Source organism: Apium graveolens, chromosome 6 (genome assembly GCF_009905375.1).
Source record: "Apium graveolens cultivar Ventura chromosome 6, ASM990537v1, whole genome shotgun sequence".
NCBI lineage: Eukaryota > Viridiplantae > Streptophyta > Magnoliopsida > Apiales > Apiaceae > Apium > Apium graveolens.
The window spans coordinates 229,896,828-229,915,111 of NC_133652.1; the positions used below are offsets into that span (position 1 = coordinate 229,896,828).

At 37.6% G+C, this 18,284-nt stretch overlaps 1 non-coding gene across 1 annotated transcript; it reads left to right on the plus strand.

Annotated features, from left to right (window-relative positions):
* The first annotated feature begins 17,886 nt into the window (after window positions 1–17,886).
* LOC141669801 (small nucleolar RNA R71) lies at window positions 17,887–17,993 on the plus strand. Its single transcript, XR_012554059.1, has one exon. It is a non-coding gene; the product is annotated as a small nucleolar RNA R71 (small nucleolar RNA).
* Window positions 17,994–18,284: the final 291 nt, after the last annotated feature.

Consider the following 18,284-nt stretch of genomic DNA (forward strand, 5'->3'; position numbering starts at 1 on the left):
TGAATCAATGGAAGCGGTCGTTATTTGCAACTGCTCATAAGAAGGCCAGTGGACTCCAACTGCCTTACACAGTTTCATGACAATAAAGGCATACGGGATGTTATAATGCGTCCTCCCCCTCAAAAACTTCAAAATCCCTTGGTAGATGAACTCACCAAGGTCCACATAATACTCCTCATTCAAAATCCCCCACAACAACCTGGCTCTCTCAACTGTAACCTCATGTGCATGTGAAGAAGGCAAAATATTAGCACAAATAAAGGCATTCCATGCACGGGCATACCTGTTCATCGCAACAGCCGGAAAAGAACGATACTCGTTGGATCCTGTCTTAAACTTCCACACCGTGCCCGGCTGATAGAGAGTAGCAATAATCAAATCCGAGTCAAAATCCTCAGGGGTCTTCTCATTCCATTTCTCCTCTTGGGGCTTCCTATGTCGGTGCCCAATAACACGGCGAATCGCCTCGGGCTGATAATCAATAGTAAGCCCTCGAACAATAGAATACCCATTCTTGTCGGCCTTGGCATTCGCATAGAACTCGTGAACAACACTCATCAGGACCGCCTCAGGTGACTCCAAAAAGTAATCCAACCCTTCTGTGCAATCATCTGCAATAACTCACCATCCCTCCCCGATGGAAAAAATCCCCTCTCCTTCAAAATCGGCTTAGTCAGAAGCCTAGCATACTCCTCCTCAGCAGCCCTATCCACCAATCGGGGCCTCACATCAGTACCCCTTGAAGAATCAGCAGTCGGAATGGTGTTGCTGCTATCGACAGTTCGAGATCTCTTTGGGGATATTTAAACTGAGAATATGAGTTGTAGAGTTGTGTTTTGTGTGTAGGAAAGGGTTTGTAAGTTGAAAGTATATGTGAGTGTATATGGAGAGGTTCTGTGTATATATAGGGTAAGATTAGGGTTAGAATTAGATTAGGAGTGGGATAATGGCTAATTTGTAGGGAGAATTCATGGGTAATGGGGTTTGTTGTGTTGTGGTTTTGTGTTTTTGATTTTTTTTTTAAGGCTGAAACAAATTTTTCAAAATTTTGTTCCGCAGGCGGTCGCCTGGAACCAGCAAGCGGGCGCATGCCAGCAAGCGGCCTCCTAGAACCAGCAGGCGGGCGCCTGCAAGGTTCCTGGAAAAAATATTTTTTCAGCCAGCTTTTTCTGATTTTTTTGGGGTTTTCGATAGAGTACTAAATTCTAAGGGTTTCTATGGTCTCATATCTTGGGTTGCCTCCCAAGAAGCACTTCTTTTACGTCATTAGCTTGACGTAGAGTAGTTCGATCAAGTTGACAATAAAACGGCACTAACCACTTCCCGGTTTTCCGTATTTCCATAATAGTGCTTCAATCTCTGACCATTTACTTTGAATGCTTGGCCTAGATCATTCTCAAAAATCTCCACCGCTCCATGTGGAAACACAGTTTTGACGATAAATGGTCCAGACCACCTTGATTTCAACTTTCCAAGAAAAAGTCGGAGACGAGAGTTAAATAAAAGAAATTGTTTCCTCGACACAAATGACTTAGGAGATAGATTCCTGTCGTGCCACCTTTTTACTTTTTCCTTGTACATTTTGTTGTTCTCGTACGCTTGAAGTCGAAATTCATCAAGTTCATTTAACTGAAGCATTCGCTTCTTCCCAGCTGCATCTAGATCAAGGTTTAAGTTCTTCAATGCCCAATAAGCCTTATGCTCAAGCTCCGCAGGTAAATGACATCCCTTACCATAGACAAGTTGAAAAGGGGACATCCCAAGTGGGGTCTTGTATGCTGTTCTATAAGCCCAAACAGCTTCATCGAGCTTCAAAGACCAATCTTTCCTTGACGGACAAACAACTTTCTCTAGAATGCGCTTGATCTCTCTATTAGACACTTCAGCTTGACCATTAATTTGCAGACGATAGGCAGTAGCAATACGATGATTCACATTGTAGCACTTCATCATAGAAGTGAACTTACGATTGCAGAAATGCGACCCCTCATCACTTATGATAACTCGTGGCATTCCAAACTTTGTGAATATCTGCTTATGAAGAAAACTCAACACTACCTTTGCATCATTCGTCGGTAGAGCCTTGACTTCCACCCATTTCGAGACATAATCCACTGCCAGCAAGATGTACTGATTATTGCAGGATGAGATAAATGGTCCCATGAAATTGATTCCCCAAACATTGAAGACCTCAACTTCAAGCATCATATTTAAAGGCATCTCATCCTTTCTCGTAAGATTCCCAACTCTTTGGCAACGATCACACCTTAAAACGGAGTGATGTGCATCCTTAAACAACGTAGGCCGAAAAAACCTACTTGAAGAATACGAGTTGTTGTCTTTTCACCACCATAATGTCCACCATAAACTGTGGAATGATAGTCTCGTAATATCCCCTCTGTATCACATAATGGGATACATCTCCTGATGATCTGGTCAGCTCCTTGTCTAAACAAATATGGTTCATCCCACATGTACCACTTTACCTCATGCAGAAACTTCTTCTTTTGAGCTGCATTCATATTAGGAGGCATTATATTGCTGACAAGATAGTTCACAATGTTTGCGAACCATGGCTCTTCCTCTTGAACTGCGAACAACTGCTCATCCGGAAAAGATTCGTTGATCAATGTCTTATCATGTGAAGTAGAATCGGGATTCTCCAATCTAGAGAGATAGTCAGCTACTTGATTTTCAGTACCTTTTCGATCCTTGATCTCTAAATCAAATTCCTGTAGCAAGAGCACCCAACGAATAAGTCTAGGCTTCGAATCCTTTTTTGAGACCAGATAGCGAATGGTAGCGTGATCAGTGAATACTGTCACCTTTGTCCCAAGTAGATAAGATCGAAATTTTTCAAAACCAAAAACTATAGCCAAGAGCTCCTTCTCAGTAGTGGTGTAGTTCATTTGAGCTACATTTAGCGTCTTACTAGCATAGTAGACCACATGAAAGATATTATTCTTGTGCTGCCCAAGAACTGCTCCCACTACATAATCACTTGCATCGCACATCATCTCAAAAGGTTCTGTCCAATCAGGTGTCGTAATAACTGGTACAGTTATTAAACTCTTCTTGAGAGTCTCGAAAGCTGCCAAGCATTCATCATCAAATTTGAAAGGCACATCTTTCTCGAGCAAGTTGCACAACGACTTAGATAACTTAGAGAAGTCCTTGATGAAATGCTGATAAAAACCCTCATGACCAAGAAAACTATGAATTCCTTTAACAGAAATAGGTGGCGGAAATTTTCAATGACCCTCACCTTGGCTTTATCCACCTCAAGGCCTTTGCTAGAGACTTTATGCCCAAGAATGATGCCTTGTTGCACCATGAAGTGAATTTTTCCCAATTGAGCACCAAATTAGTTTCCACACACCTTTTGAGCACTGAACGGAGATTATTCAAACATTCATCAAATGAATGTCCAAAGACGGAGAAGTCGTCCATGAACACTTTGACATTATTTCCAATCATATCAGAGAATATAGCCATCATGCATCTCTGAAAAGTGGAAGGTGCACCATATAAGCCAAAAGAAACTCTGTGAAAAGAAAACGTGCCAAATGGACAAGTGAAAGTAGTATTTTATTGGTCTTCTGATGCAATGCAAATCTGATTGTAACCCGAATAGCCATCCAGATTACAATAATACTCATAACCAGCCAACCTGTCAAGCATCTGATCAATAAATGGAAGAGGGAAGTGATCCTTCCTCGTGGCTTTATTCAACTTTCTGTAGTCCATGCATACCCTCCATCTTGTGACTGTTCGAGTGGGGATGAGCTCGTTCTTCTCATTTGCTACCACAGTAATACCTCTTTTCTTAGGTACATATTGCACGGGGCTCACCCAAGAACTGTCAGAAATAGGATATATAATTCCTACATCCAACCACTTTAGAATTTCCTTCTTCACTACTTCTTTCGTGATAGGATTAAGTCTTCGTTGTTGCTCAACAGTCGGCTTGCTACCTTCCTCTAGCAGAATTTTATGCATGCAGTACGAAGGGTTGAACCCTTTTATATCTACTATAGTTCATCTGATGTGTAATATTCAGGAAAATTATGTGAATATTATATGTTAAATAAATAAATATTGTGTGTTTTATAAATTTAAAGTAATTATTGCGTTGATATGAGATGTTAACTGTTATGTGTGTTTTTTTGCGGGCCAGAAATTTTTTTTTCGTTTGATTAAAAATATGTTTAAATAGCAATTATATGAACTTATCTGCAAGCGGGACGCGTAATTATTAGTGTCTTTATTAAGATACCTGTTTTATTTGATTTTATGTGCGTTTGAATGTATTTTACGTGTTTTCGGGATTTTCTGGTAATTTAGGGATCGTTTTCGTTTTTCAAAAATCAACGAACCGGGACCCCACCGGGACGTCAAACCCCACAAAATCGATGTTTTTATTTTTACAAAATTATTCGTATTTCAAATACCCATTATTTTTGTATTTTCGAATTATTCGCAATTTTCGGGGAATTTTGACATTAATTTTGTATTTTATCGTTTTTAAAATTATTCCTCGTAATTATTATTTTGGGGCTTAATTAGTGTAATTAGGGATAAAAACACCCTTAATTTATTTTGGGGTATTAAATTTTTGTATATATATAAATAGCAGATTATTTTATTTTATTTTACTTTATTTTCAGAAATTATAAAAAATAATAATACAAAAATCAGAAAATAGAATTGGGGGCTAGGGTTTGTTCTTCTGCTAATTTGATCGATTAAAGGTGCTAGAGATCTCCGTTGTTGACGATCTATAGGTCGAATCAAAGCCCGTGTCGAGCCCATCATTTTGCTACCTGAATCATTGTATAAGGTTTAGTATTTCGCAATAACGACGTTCGTCATTTTGCCCCGAATTGAAGTGATATATTCACGAATTGATTGATGATTTTGGGACTGTTTTGATTGTTTTTTATGTGAGGAATAGCTTTATCATGATTTCTACAGTCGATTTAAGGGTTCATTTGTATCGTTTGATTGTCCGAATGCTTAAGTCGAGTTCTTGCATTTTGTTAGATGTTAATTTTGATTTCTTGGATTAATTGTTGATTGGTGGATGTTATTGATGTGTGGTTTAGATTATACGTTCTACAAGCTTTAAATACATATATTGATTGTTGATTTTGAATTAGAAACGAAGGAAATTAAATTTTGATCGGAGTTCTTGAAGGTCGCCGGATTCCATGGGGTTATCGCCGGAATCCGGATTTATTCTGTTGATTCACTGCCGTGGTGGTGATGTTATTACTGGGAAATTGATTTGGAACAGAAGGGGAACAAAAATCGAGTTGATGGGTATGTGTTGTGGTTGATCGGAGAACCACCGGCGCCGGGAAGGGCTGCTGGATTCTGGGTTTCTTCCCCAGTTTCCGGTAGGGTTCTTACCCGACCTGGTTTGTTCCTGGTTGACCCGCTTAACTTTTTACCCGACCCGGTTTCGATTCTGTTTCACGCAGTTAAACTCCTGAAAATCTGTTTGTGGCCTTTTTCTTTTATAACTAAATCAAATTCATTTTTCTGTTTTTAAAAAAAAAAATTATTCATGTTAATTTCAAAAATCATTTACTTATTATTAATAATTCTACAAATTATTTTCTTTAATTATTTTCAAAAATACAAATTGATTTAATTATTTATAATTCATTTTAGTTAATTATTTATGAATTTAATTAATTGATTAAAAATCAATTAATTATATTTATAAATAGTTAAATAAAGGTAAATTATTTATAATTAATTCAAATAATTTCTAAAAATTATTTTTAAGGTTTTAAAAATTATATTTTGGTATTCAAAAATCAATTAATATTATTATTAATTGATTTAAATCTATTTATTTCTTATTTTATTCATAATAATTAAACCGTTCGTCCGTTTAATACGAAACGAACATGTATAGACTCAGATAAATATTGCGCTTTCAATAAAAATACTTTTGAGTCCTAATTTCTTTTGTATTGCAATGTCATTTGATTTGTGCATCAGTTTGAGTCAGTATTTGATCGATAAATGCTAATATTGACCTGATTTTAATTCTGAACGCCTTAGGACGTATCTTTTAATGATCTGACTTCTGTGTTACATGAAATATGTGATTACGTGTTATATGAATGCCATGATTATGTGTTACGTGATATGTATGATATCTGTTTACAGTTTTAAAATGCCATGCTTAGTTATAAACGACCGGGTAGATGTCAAGACGTATAGTTACGTCGATTGAGTTTGGTTCTGTCATTTAAGATAGTCCTTTTGTTTATAGAATCAAGTAGCAAGGAGTGCAGTCAAGTGTTAGACGGAGATAGTAGCCAGCAGCTATAAGCAGAGTTATAGAGAAAGGTTATTAAGCATACCAGGCAAGTACCATTAACTTCACTTATTGTTCAGGTGACGTTTATTTTGAATCATATTATGCAAGTACCTATATCTTCATTTATCATTCAATTGATATTGACTCTGAACTTTATTCTTTCGATTTCCATACTATTCTAAGTTCCGAATGGTTAAACGTTTTATATTTTGCTATAAATTACTCTATACAGTGGAACGTTGAATTGAGATTAGCGAATAACTAATTGTTCTAGTTATTTCGCCATCAATTGTTAAGATAACTCTGGACCATGAGAAATGGAGAGTTATATGGTTAAGGATGTCCTTTGGTTCGGCTCCTTTGATCAAAATGTTTTATGGATTGGATGAATGCGTAAGTGACCGGGACAGACGGTCCAGCGAAGGGCTATTTCTATGTGTTGTATGAAATATTATGACACCATTGTTGCCACAGGCGGGTATATTGCCTTTTTATTTGAGTACTCGTATTTTGGGGACATGTTTCTATGAATCATGACCTTGTGCTATCACACGGGCTGATCAGCATGTGATAGTACGTCCGTCGGAGTTAGATTCTAATCTAAAAATTATCGTTTATTGTTGATAGCTTGTGAAGCTTTATTACTGATCAAATATTACTGCTTTTATCCTTTTGTTCAGTTATTATCAGAATGTGGTTTATCATTTCAAGTACATTTTATATTGCTTGTTGAGCATTTCTTTTGCTCATACTTGTTTATCAATCTAATCTTTCAGCTAAGCCAGAGCAGGCTTGAGATCCAGGTTTGGTCAGAAGTCGAGTGCTTGTAAATAGTGGTGTGTATTCCAGGTAGACTGTTTTGGGACGCTTGGATAGTCTAGAGGTTTGTAATAAAATTTGAATAATCTGTAAAACTAATTAGACTTATGGTTTGTAATAATATTTGATTTGTATTAGTGCCTGTTCTATACTATAACCTGTGATCGATCCAGTGCAGGTAAAGGGGTCGTATTTATTATATTATTCCGCTGTGATTATTTTATTATAATTTAGTGGCAAGTGACCCCCAAATCTAGACCCCGGGTTTGGAGGGCGTCACAGGTTGGTATCAGAGCTACAGGTTATGGTCACTGAAACAGGCGTAGGATTGTCATAGATGAGTCATAGGAAGATCACATAAGATAGGCGCGTGTAGTTTAGCTTTTATAGGATTAAATTTAGGTTATTGGGTTAGGTTATAGTTAAGTTATTTAAGTTCCCTGTTTTGCGTTTAGCTTTAGGCCTTGTGTCATTCCCTGCTATTTTGTTGGTTTAGCTAAGATTTAAGCAAGGATTTAAAAGGGTTGGATAATTCAGAGTAAATTTTCTTTTTTTTATTATTCTTGAGATAATAAGCAGGATTATGTGATAATCATGTCGCTTGTGTTAATATGGTAGCAAGTTTATGATATTATGGGAAGAGATATTGTTTGCGAATTTTGATATGCTAAGGAATTGCTATATATTGACACAATGCTTGACATATTATTATATATGTTGCTTGTTCTTTTACCAGAATAATGGCACCAAAGAGAAGGAATAATTCAGGAGAGGGTAGTACCGAGAGCCGTACAGATCCAGCGATTATCCAGATGTTGGGACTGATGCAGCAGCAGATGTTACATCTTACACAACAGCAACAACAGCAGCAACAGCAGCAGCAAGCAGCAGCACCACCTGCAGTGACTTTTAAGCAGTTTCAAGCTGTGAAGCCACCTGAGTTCAAGGGAAGTGCTGATCCTGTGGAAGCCAATGCATGGCTCAAGGAGATGGAAAAGGCTTTTGAATTAGTCGGAGCAGGAACTGAACAGAAGACCAAGTTTGCAAGCTACTTTCTAAAGGGCGAGGCGAACTATTGGTGGGAATCCACGCGGGCATTGGAAGGAGGTGAGTTTATAACTTGGGAGAGATTCACAGAGTTGTTCTTGGAGAAGTATTTCCCGAGGTATATGAAGAACCAAATGGAGATCAAATTTTTGAATCTGACCCAGGGTGATCTTACTGTGGCTGAGTACGAGGCCAAGTTTACTGAATTGGCAAGGTTTGTGCCAGACCAGGTTGATACAGATGAAAAGAAAGCAAGAAGGTTTGAGCAGGGATTGAAATTTTGGATTCAGAACAGAGTGGCCATATTTGAGTTGACTTCGTATGTGGCAGTGGTTCAGAAAGCAATGGTGATCGAAAGTAAGAGTGACATGTCTCAGAAAGGAAAAGATGGGAAGAAAAGAAAGATAGAAACCTCAGAAGCAGGTCAGCAGCTAAGTAATTTCCAGAGCCGTTTTAACAGAAGGCCAGAGTTTCAGGGTAATAGGAATATGGGATTCAGAAGACCACAATCAGGAAATGGAGGACAAGGCAATCGTTTTCAGAATTCAAATCAGCAGAGGCCCAATCGTCCACCAATACCAGATTGTCAGTTTTGTGGTAGGAAGCACTTTGGGAATTGTAATGCTAATATGACGTGTTTCAAGTGCGGCAGGAAGGGACACTTTGCTAATGTGTGTCAGAATCAGACTCAAGGTCAGAATGTGGGAACTGGATGTTATAAGTGTGGAAAGCCAGGGCATATTCCCAGAAATTGCCCAACACAAGGTACGACGAGCAACACCCCAAGGCTTACAGGTGCTCCATCTCAGAATATGCCAAGGATTGAAGGACCACTAGCAAAGGACCAACCAAAGGCCAGGACATTTAACATGACTATGAAGGATGTTGTTCAGAGTTCAGACGTGGTTGCAGGTACGCTTCCAGTCAACTCCATAGATGCTAAAGTTTTATTTGATTCTGGAGCTACAAGGTCATTTATTTCTCAAGATTTTGTCGATAAACTGCATTGTGAAGTTAAGTTGTTAGAACAAGCATTAATGATAGAGTTAGCTAATAAGGACCAAGTTTTTGTCGACCGAGTATGCCCGAGGTGTGATGTTGAGATAGGAGGACATCATTTCTATGCCAACTTGATACCTTTTAAGTTGGGAGAATTTGATGTTATTCTAGGAATGGATTGGTTGTCAGAAAATAACGCTCAGATTGATTATAAGAATAGGAAAGTGAGACTTCAGACCTTGGATAGTAAGAAGAAGGTGATATTTCGAGGAAATAGGCAAGAGAAGAAGTTCTTAACGATTGCTCAAGTGAAAAAGTTATTGCGTCAGAATTTCGAAGCATATTTGGCCCATGTGGTAGACATCAGCAAAGAAGTTCCAACACTAGAAGCGATCCCAGTTGTCAACGAATTTTCAGATGTCTTCCCAGACGATCTGCCAGGATTACCTCCCGATAGAGAAATTGAATTTGCAATTGATCTAGCACCTGGAACAGAACCAGTTTCTAAAGCTCCGTATCGGATGGCACCAGTGGAGATGAAAGAATTGGCAACTCAACTGCAAGATCTTTTAGAGAAAGGAGTTATAAGACCCAGTGTATCCCCATGGGGCGCACCAGTACTATTTGTCAAAAAGAAGGATGGGAGTATGCGATTGTGTATCGATTATCGAGAACTAAATAAACTGACTATTAAGAACAAGTATCTGTTACCAAGGATCGATGATTTGTTTGACCAATTGAGAGGCGCTGTATGGTTTTCTAAGATTGATTTAAGATCCGGATATCATCAACTGAAGATCAAGCCTGAAGACATTCCAAAGACCGCGTTCAGAACCAGATATGGGCATTATGAGTTTCTAGTGATGACATTTGGATTAACCAACGCACCAGCAGCTTTCATGGATCTGATGAATCATGTATTTAAGAAGTATTTGGATAAATTCGTGATCATGTTCATAGACGACATCTTGATCTATTCTAAAACAGAAGAGGAGCACGCAGAGCATTTGAGAATAGTTTTGGAAATACTGCGACAGGAGAAATTGTACGCAAAGTTCTCCAAGTATGAATTTTGGTTAAAAGAAGTACGATTTCTTGGGCACGTGATTAACAATAAAGGAGTGGAAGTAGATACAGTAAAGATTGAAGCCATAATCAACTGGGAGAGGCCAAAAACACCAACAAAAGTGTGAAGTTTCATGGGACTGGCAGGTTACTATAGGAGATTTATGAAAGATTTTGCAAAGGTAGCTACGCCATTGACAAAGCTCACCAGGAAGAACCAGAAATTTGAATGGGATAAGAAGTGTGAGGAGAGTTTCCAAGAATTAAAGAATAGATTAGTATCTTCTCCAGTGCTAGTCTTGCCAGATGATCAAGGAAATTTTGTAATTTATGGTAACGCGTCGTACAGAGGACTGGGATGTGTTTTGATGCAGCATGACAAGGTGATAGCCTACGCTTCAAGACAGTTGAAACCACATGAAGAAAAGTATCCAACGCATGATCTGGAATTGGCAGCTATTGTGTTTGTATTGAAGATTTGGAGGCATTATCTTAATGGAGAAAAGTGCGAGATTTACACGGACCACAAGAATTTGAAGTATATCTTTACCCAAAAGGAATTAAATATGAGACAACGAAGATGGCTAGAACTAATCAAGGACTATGACTGTACTATCAACTATCATCCAGGAAAAGCAAATGTGGTGGCCGACGCTTTGAGCAGAAAAGAAAGGTTAAACATGATAACTTCATCCAAGGAATTAATCAGGGAATTTGAGAAGCTGGAAATAGAGGTCAGTATTCCAAGTATGTCTACAGAAGTATTGTATGCAATGTCTTTTCAACCAGAATTATTAGAGAAAATAAGAAGATGTCAGGAAGAAGTAATGAGCCATGAACGAGACAGTTTGACAGGAGAAGAAATAGGGAGTCAAAAGGATGATAAAGGGATATTAAGATTTTCTTCTAGAATATGGATACCCAACATAGCCGAGCTGAAAGATGAAATTCTTCAAGACGCTCACAACTCCAGATACTCAATTCATCCCGGAAGTACGAAGATGTATAGAGATTTAAGAGAAAACTTTTGATGGCCAAGCATGAAGAAAGAAATTGTAGAATGGGTAAGTAAGTGTTACACTTGCCAGCGAGTCAAAGCGGAACATCAAAGGCCCGGTGGACTGATACAACCATTGGACATTCCAGAATGGAAGTGGGAGCATATCGCGATAGATTTCGTAGTTGGATTACCGAGGACCAGGGCGAATCATGATACTATTTGGGTTATTATCGACAGATTGACGAAGTCAGCGCATTTTCTTCCTATCAACGAGAGATTCTCCATGGATAAATTGGTACGGTTATATCTTAAAGAAATTGTGACCCGACATGGAGTTCCAGAATCCATAGTTTCAGACAGAGATCCTCGATTTAACTCAAGATTTTGGAGAAGTTTTCAAGATTGTCTCGGAACGAAGCTGAACATGAGTACCGCGTATCATCCGCAGACAGACGGTCAAAGTGAAAGGACGATTCAGACTATTGAAGATATGCTGAGGGTATGTGCACTAGATTTTGAAGGGAGTTGGGACGAGCATTTGCCATTAGTTGAATTCTCCTACAACAACAGCTATCATGCCAGCATTGGGATGCCGCCTTACGAAGCCTTATAAGGGAGAAGATGCAGATCTCCAATATGTTGGGAAGAAGTTGGTGAGAGAAAGATTTTGGGTCCAGAATTGATCCAGCAGACGAAGGAGAAAATAGAACTCATTCGGAAAAGATTAATAGCAGCTCAAGATCGTCAACGTAAATATGCTGATCCTACTAGAAAAGATATGGAATTTGAAATTGGAGAAGCAGTGTTATTGAAGGTTTCTCCTTGGAAGGGTTTATCAAGATTTGGAAAGAAAGGAAAATTGAGTCCACGTTATGTTGGTCCTTTTGAGATTTTGAAGCGTGTGGGAAAGGTTGCTTACGAATTAGCGTTACCACCTCACATGCAGCATATTCACAACGTGTTCCACGTGTCAATGTTGAAGCGTTATTTGCCTGATTCGAACCATGTGATAGAATACGAGCCAATCGAGATTCAGCCAGATTTATCTTTTGTAGAGCAACCAGTGCAGATTTTAGATAAGAAAGAAAGAGTACTTAGGAATAAGTCTATATCTTTAGTGCGAGTCTTGTGGAGGAATCCCAAGGTTGAAGAGTCGACTTGGGAGTTGGAAAGTGAAATGCAATCCAAGTATCCTCATTTGTTTTCCTAGGCTGATTCTGAGGACAGAATCCTGTTAAGGGGGGAAGGATGTAATATCCGGGAAAATTATGTGAATATTATATGTTAAATAAATAAATATTGTGTGTTTTATAAATTTAAAGTAATTATTGCTCTGATATGAGATGTTAACTGTTATCTGTGTTTCTGTGCGGGCCAGAATTTTTTTTTTCGTTTGATTAAAAATATGTTTAAATTGCAATTATATGAACTTATCTGCAAGCGGGACGCGTAATTATTAGTGTCTTTATTAAGATACCTGTTTTATTTGATTTTATGTGCGTTTGAATGTATTTTACGTGTTTTCGGGATTTTCTGGTAATTTAGGGATCGTTTTCGTTTTTCAAAAATCAACGAACCGGGACCCCACCGGGACGTCAAACCCCACAAAATCGATGTTTTTATTTTTACAAAATTATTCGTATTTCAAATACCCATTATTTTTGTATTTTCGAATTATTCGCAATTTTCGGGGAATTTTGACATTAATTTTGTATTTATCGTTTTTAAAATTATTCCTCGTAATTATTATTTTGGGGCTTAATTAGTGTAATTAGGGATAAAAACACCCTTAATTTATTTTGGGGTATTAAATTTTTGTATATATATAAATATCAGATTATTTTATTTTATTTTACTTTATTTTCAGAAATTATAAAAAATAATAATACAAAAATCAGAAAATAGAATTGGGGGCTAGGGTTTGTTCTTCTGCTAATTTGATCGATTAAAGGTGCTAGAGATCTCCGTTGTTGACGATCTATAGGTCGAATCAAAGCCCGTTTCGAGCCCATCATTTTGCTACCTGAATCATTGTATAAGGTTTAGTATTTCGCAATAACGACGTTCGTCGTTTTACCCCGAATTGAAGTGATATATTCACGAATTGATTGATGATTTTGGGACTTTTTTCATTTTTTTTGATGTGAGGAATAGCTTTATCATGATTTCTACAGTCGATTTAAGGGTTCATTTGTATCGTTTGATTTTCCGAATGCTTAAGTCGAATTCTTGCGTTTTGTTAGATGTTAATTTCGATTTCTTGGATTAATTGTTGATTGGTGGATGTTATTGATGTGTGGTTTAGATTATACGTTCTACAAGCTTTAAATACATATATTGATTGTTGATTTTGAATTAGAAACGAAGGAAATTAAATTTTGATCGGAGTTCTTGAAGGTCGCCGGATTCCATGGGGTTATCGCCGGAATCCGGATTTATTCTGTTGATTCACTGCCGTGGTGGTGATGTTATTACTGGGAAATTGATTTGGAACTGAAGGGGAACAAAAACTGAGTTGATGGGTATGTGTTGTGGTTGATCGGAGAACCACCGGCGCCGGGAAGGGCTGCCGGATTCTGGGTTTCTTCCCCAGTTTCCGGTAGGGTTCTTACCCGACCCGGTTTGATCCTGGTTGACCCGTTTAACTTTTTACCCGACCCGGTTTCGATTCTGTTTCCCACAGTTAAACTCCTGAAAATCTGTTTGTGGCCTTTTTCTTTTATAACTAAATCAAATTCATTTTTCTGTTTTTTTAAAAAAAATATTCATGTTAATTTCAAAAATCATTTACTTATTATTAATAATTCTACAAATTATTTTCTTTAATTATTTTCAAAAATACAAATTGATTTAATTATTTATAATTCATTTTAGTTAATTATTTATGAATTTAATTAATTGATTAAAAATCAATTAATCAATTAATTATATTTATAAATAGTTAAATAAATGTAAATTATTTATAATTAATTCAAATAATTTCTAAAAATTATTTTTAAGGTTTTAAAAATTATATTTTGGTATTCAAAAATCAATTAATATTATTATTAATTTATTTAAATCTATTTATTTCTTATTTTATTCATAATAATTAAACCGTTCGTCTATTTAATACGATACGAACGTGTACAGACTCAGAAAAATATTGCGCTTTCAATAAAAATACTTTTGAGTCCTAATTTCTTTTTTATTGCAATGTCATTTGATTTGTGCATCAGTTTGAGTCGGTATTTGATCGATAAATGCTAATATTGACCTGATTTTAATTCTGAACGCCTTAGGACGTATCTTTTAATGATCTGACTTCTGTGTTACATGAAATATGTGATTACGTGTTATATGAATGCCATGATTATGTGTTACGTGATATGTATGCTATCTGTTTACAGTTTTAAAATGCCATGCTTAGTTATAAACGACCGGGTAGATGTCAAGACGTATAGTTACGTCGATTGAGTTTGGTTCTGTCATTTAAGATAGTCCTTTTGTTTATAGAATCAAGTAGCAAGGAGTGCAGTCAAGTGTTAGACGGAGATAGTAGCCAGCAGCTATAAGCAGAGTTATAGAGAAAGGTTATTAAGCATACCAGGCAAGTACCATTAACTTCACTTATTGTTCAGGTGACGTTTATTTCGAATCATATTATGCAAGTACCTATATCTTCATTTATCATTCAATTGATATTGACTCTGAACTTTATTCTTTCGATTTCCATACTATTCTAAGTTCCGAATGGTTAAACGTTTTATATTTTGCTATAAATTACTCTATACAGTGGAACGTTGAATTGAGGTTAGCGAATAACTAATTGTTCTAGTTATTTCACCATCAATTGTTAAGATAACTCTGGACCATGAGAAATGGAGAGTTATATGGTTAAGGATGTCCTTTGGTTCGGCTCCTTTGATCAAAATGTTTTATGGATTGGATGAATGCGTAAGTGACCGGGACGGACGGTCCAGCGGAGGGCTATTTCTATGTGTTGTATGAAATATTATGACACCATTGTTGCCACAGGCGGGTATATTGCCTTTTTATTTAAGTACTCATATTTTGGGGACATGTTTCTATGAATCATGACCTTGTGCTATCACACGGGCTGATCAGCATGTGATAGTACGTCCGTCGGGGTTAGATTCCAATTTAAAAATTATCATTTATTTTTGATAGCTTGTGAAGCTTTATTACTGATCAAATATTACTGCTTTTATCCTTTTGTTCAGTTATTATCAGAATGTGGTTTATCATTTCAAGTACATTTTATATTGCTTGCTGAGCATTTCTTTTGCTCATACTTGTTTATCAATCTAATCTTTCAGCTAAGCCAGAGCAGGCTTGAGATCCAGGTTTGGTCAGAAGTCGAGTGCTTGTAAATAGTGGTGTGTATTCCAGGTAGACTGTTTTGGGACGCTTGGATAGTCTAGAGGTTTGTAATAAAATTTGAATAATCTGTAAAACTAATTAGACTTATGGTTTATAATAATATTTGATTTGTATTAGTGCATGTTCCATACTATAACCTGTGATCGATCCAGTGCAGGTAAAGGGGTCGTATTTATTATATTATTCCGCTGTGATTATTTTATTATAATTTAGTGGCAAGTGACCCCCAAATCTAGACCCCGGGTTTGGAGGGCGTCACATGATGGCCGACTTGAATTCTCTCAAGATCCTCAAGAGCTTGTCCTCATCACTATCTGAAAGGTCAGATGAAATAATAACAGGCAAAGTAAATACATCACCTAAAAAGCATACCTCAAGTGTTCAGGCAATGGTTTAAGCTCCAAAGTAGGTGCTTCCTCAATAGATGGTTTGAGCTTTCCCTCAGCATTCTTGAGATCAGTATTACCAAGAGATTCAAATGGCATGTCTAGATTTCAGTTCCAAGGAGAAACATTTAGATATTGTAGTTGCTCATTGCCTTCCTCATCTTCACTGTCAAATTCCCCCAATAAGGCTTTTTCTAAGGCATCAGATCTTAGCACATGATCAAGTTCTGAAATTACTGCAGAATCAATCAAATCCACCTTGAAGCACTCCTCATCTTCTGTAAGGAATTTCATTGCATTGAATACATTAAATGTTACATCCTGATCTTGCACTCGCATAGTAAGTTCACCTTTTTTGCACATCTATCAAGGTACGGCCTGTAGCCAAGAAAGGTCTTACCAAGATTATGGGAATCTTCTTATCTTCCTCGAAATCCAGAATGACAGAGTCTGCAGTAAAGATGAGCTATCCACCTTTACTAACACGTCATCCACGATGTCTCGTGGGTATGTACTAGAATGATCAGCCAATTGTAGAGACATGTAGGTGGGCTTTGGATCAGGCAAATTCAGATTTTTAAAGATAGACAACGGCATCAGATTGATGCTTGCTCCCAAATCACAAAGGCACTTGTCGAATGACAACTTGCCTATGGTGCAAGGAATGGTGAAGCTACTTGGGTCCTTAAGCTTTGGAGGTAATTTTTGTTGCAATATAGCACTGCACTCTTCCGTTGGAGCAACAATATCAAGATCATCCAGTTTCACCTTCCTTGAAAGAATTCTTTTCATGAATTTCGCATCTAGGCATTTTCTCCAGAGCCTCAGCGAAAGGTATGTTGATGTGAAGTTTCTTTAACACCTCCAAAAACTTACCGAATTGTTTATCCAACTTTTGTTTTTGCAATCTCTTAGGAAAAGGTTATGGAGGATAAAGTTGTTTCTCCCCTGTATTACCCTCGGGCAAAGTGTGTTCAACAGTATTTTTCCTTGGTTCCCCCTCTTTCTCCTTTTTCTTTTATTCTTCATCTACAACTTCAGCTTCTCTATCTTTTGCTTTTTCAGCTTCAGCAACTTTTCCAGACCTTAAGATAATAGCTTTGACTTGCTCCTTAGCTTCCTTCCTTCCTAGCACTTCAGTACCACTGGGAAGTGTGCCAGGTTGACGATTGAGCAAGGCATTGGCTATTTGACTAATTTGATTCACCAAAGTCTTGATGGAAAATAGCCTGACTTTTGCACAACAGCTTTAGATCCTCGAAATCAGCACTAGAAGTGGAGCAGCACCTCCTTGTTGAGGATATGATTGCCTTTGAGCATATTGCTGAGGTTGTTGGAATCTAGGTGGATTAAACTATTTACTTACAGCTTGCTGATATGGTTGCAGAACAACATTCTGATTGTTGCTCTAGCTGAAATTAGGATAATTTCTATTATTAGGATGATAAGTAGCTGGCACAGGCTGCTGCAGTCGCTGATAATTATTCACATACTGAACAGATACATTAACAAGAGAACACTGATCCGTAGCATGAGAGCCTTCACAAAGCTCACAGACAATAGCTATCTGATTGACTCCATAGTTGGCTAAAGAGTCGACCTTCATAGACAGCGCTTGGAGCTACGCTGCAATAGTTGTAGTTGTATCAACTTCCAGAATACCTGCTACCTTCCAAGGCATCATCCTTTGAGTTGGGTTTTGATACTCATTTGCAGCCATAGTTTCAATGAAATTATAGGCCTCGATATAGCTTTTGGCCCACAAGGCGCCTCCAGAAGCTGCATCGAGCATGGGCTGAGATTGGGCCCCCAAACCATTATAGAACCCAGTGATCACCATCCAGTCAGGCATACCATGATGTGGACACTTTCTTAACATCTCCTTATAGCGCTCCCAAGCTTCGCACATAGATTCTGTTGGTTGCTGCACAAACTGAGTAAGAGCACTCCTCATAGCTGCAGTCTTGGTCATTGGATAGAACTTCACCAGAAACTTTTGCGCAAGATCTTCCCAAGTAGTGATGGACCCAGCTAGTAAAGAATGTAACCAGTCCTTAGCTTTATCCCTCAGAGAGAATTGGAAAAGTCTCAGCTTGATAGCCTCATCAGTAACACCATTATATTCGAAAGTACTGCAGATCTCGACAAAATTCCTGATATACATGTTGGGATCTTCAGTCGCAGCACCTCCGAAAGAAATAGAATTCTGCACCATCTGAATAGTGCCCGGCTTAATTTCAAAATTATT